The 2,500-nt window shown below is 52.2% G+C and overlaps 1 pseudogene; it reads right to left on the bottom strand.

Moving 5' to 3' along the window:
• LOC137659145 (small subunit ribosomal RNA) overlaps positions 1–1,434 on the bottom strand; it is a 1,913-nt pseudogene extending 479 nt beyond the window's left edge.
• Between the last annotated feature and the right edge of the window lie 1,066 nt (positions 1,435–2,500).

Raw genomic sequence — 2,500 nt, 5'->3', positions numbered from 1 at the left:
CCATGCACCAAAACGCCCGTCCACTATTTAGTAGGCCAGAGTCTCGTTCGTTACCGGAATTAACCAGACAAATCACTCCACCAACTAAGAACGGCCATGCACCACCACCCACCAAATCGAGAAAGAGCTCTTAATCTGTCAATCCTTCTGGTGTCCGGGCCTGGTGAGGTTTCCCGTGTTGAGTCAAATTAAGCCGCAGGCTCCACTCCTGGTGGTGCCCTTCCGTCAATTCCTTTAAGTTTCAGTTTTGCAACCATACTACCCCCCGGAACTCAAAGACTTGAGGTTTCCCGGGGGCGTCTCGCCACGTCATGGGAATAACGACGGCGAATTGCTAGTCAGCATCGTTTAGGGTTAGAAACTAGGGCGGTATCTGATCGCCTTCGATCCTCTAACTTTCGTTCTTGATCAACGAAGACATTCTTGGCAAATGCTTTCGCTGTTGTTCGTCCTACGACGGTCACTGAATTTCACCTCTCGCGTCGTAGTACGGATGCCCCCGACAGTCCCTCTTTATCATTACCTCTGGCTCCCACCACCAAGAAAATGGAACCGAGATCATCTTCCATCATTCCATGCAGGTAACATTCGGGCATTGTATTCGAGAGTAGCCTGCTTTGAGCACTCTCATTTATTCAAGGTGAACTGGCCGGCCGCGCGGGACACTCGGTGAAGAGCACCCCGGCAGAACCGGCTTGGCTTCCACTCACGGAAGCTGTTCGGAGCCCTGACGGGGAAGCACCGGGCGGTGACCCTCCCCAGCCAGTCCGGAACTGAGCTCGAACTACGAGCTTTTTAACCGCAACAACTTTAATATACGCTATTGGAGCTGGAATTACCCGCGGCTGCTGGCACCAGACTTGCCCTCCAATTGGTTGTTGCTAAAGGATTTAAAGTGTGCTCATTCCAATTACGCAGACTCGGAAGAGTCCCGCATTGTTATTTTTCGTCACTACCTCCCAGAGCTGGGATTGGGTAATTTGCGTGCCTGCTGCCTTCCTTGGATGTGGTAGCCGTTTCTCAGGCTCCCTCTCTCCGGAATCGAACCCTGATTCTCCGTCACCCGTAACAGCCACTGTAGGCGCATGGCCTACAATCCACAGCATGATAAGGCAGAAACTCGAAAGATACGGAGCCGGTGCGGAGACCGTGCCCTCTGCACAAAGTTATTCAGAGTCATCACAGTAAACTGAACGGACCGAGGCCCGCTTGGTTTTCAACTAATAAAAGCACTCCTCCCTTCCAGTCGGAGTTGTAATGGTCACGTATTAGCTCTAGAATTACCAGGGTTATCCGAGTAGTAGGTTTGGATCAAATGAATGATAACTGATTTAATGAGCCATTCGCGGTTTCGCCTTAGAGCGGCCTGTACTGACACATGCATGGCTTAATCTTTGAGACAAGCATATGACTACTGGCAGGATCAACCAGGTAGTTTGCTTACTTAATCTTTCAGTCTAAAGGCCGGGATCCACGTCCCAAAGATCGCGTCCTACTGCATCCCGTCGCCTCCGCCTTCTCTCCCAAAGACGAGACGGCTGCCTGCTGCTGCTGCCGCTGCCACTGCAGAGCTACTACGGGTGAGTTCGGACACGGGTCAGGCAGGAGCCCGGCCTATTTCCATCGCTCTCCTATCTCTGAATCAAGGGGCTGCTGCTGCTCTCTCTCTCTCTCTCTCTCAAGCAAAGCGGAACCCTTCATTGCCACAAGTTCTAAGTACTTTCCAACAGGAGGCCAGTCAACTCTACTCTGCTGTGCTGGCCAGCGACAAGAACATTGTCTCATCGCTGGCTGGTCTGAGCAGAGCTAAACCAGACCCACCTCTCATTCTCAGAGACACGACACAGGGGAGGGCCTCTCTCGCAAGGGCCCCCCCGCATCGCTCTCCTACATTGTCAACCCTCGCTCGGACAAGGGAACGAATTCGACGCTCAGTTGCCGCCGGTCGCATGGGGAGCCATCAGCAGCTGCGGTAACCACAGTCTGCCTGCCAAGGCTAACGAGAGACTTGGCACTGACTCCACGACCTTACCGTTATTCGGGCCCACAACAGTGGATCTATTGTACCTCTCACGAGGCATACACACACACACACACACACACACACACACATACACACATACACCCCACACTGAACCACAGGACCAGGCACCCCTCACCTTCACCACAACAAGCCCTTGGTCCCTGGTATGGTCCATGTTTTTCTCTCAGTTCCTAGGATGTGCAACCCTCACCAAGGATTCCACATGGCCACAACTACTAGGAGCAATGGACATTACCACCAACCAAAGGGCCACTCTCCCCAACAGATACACTGCCCTCTCCACGCCATTTCTACACAAAAAGTAGGACACCCTCTTGTTTCTCAAAATTTTCTCCCAAACTTCCACAAGTTCACAAGCTCTTTTCCCCTGATATGGTCCGTGTTTCTTTCAGTTCTGGGGCTCTGCATGCTTACAACAAGGGATTCTACATTGAAAACCAGGCAAGCATTTGGTTT

This window comes from Palaemon carinicauda, chromosome 1 (assembly GCF_036898095.1).
Source record: "Palaemon carinicauda isolate YSFRI2023 chromosome 1, ASM3689809v2, whole genome shotgun sequence".
NCBI classification, from domain to species: domain Eukaryota; kingdom Metazoa; phylum Arthropoda; class Malacostraca; order Decapoda; family Palaemonidae; genus Palaemon; species Palaemon carinicauda.
This window is presented reverse-complemented; position numbering and strand designations above follow the sequence as displayed.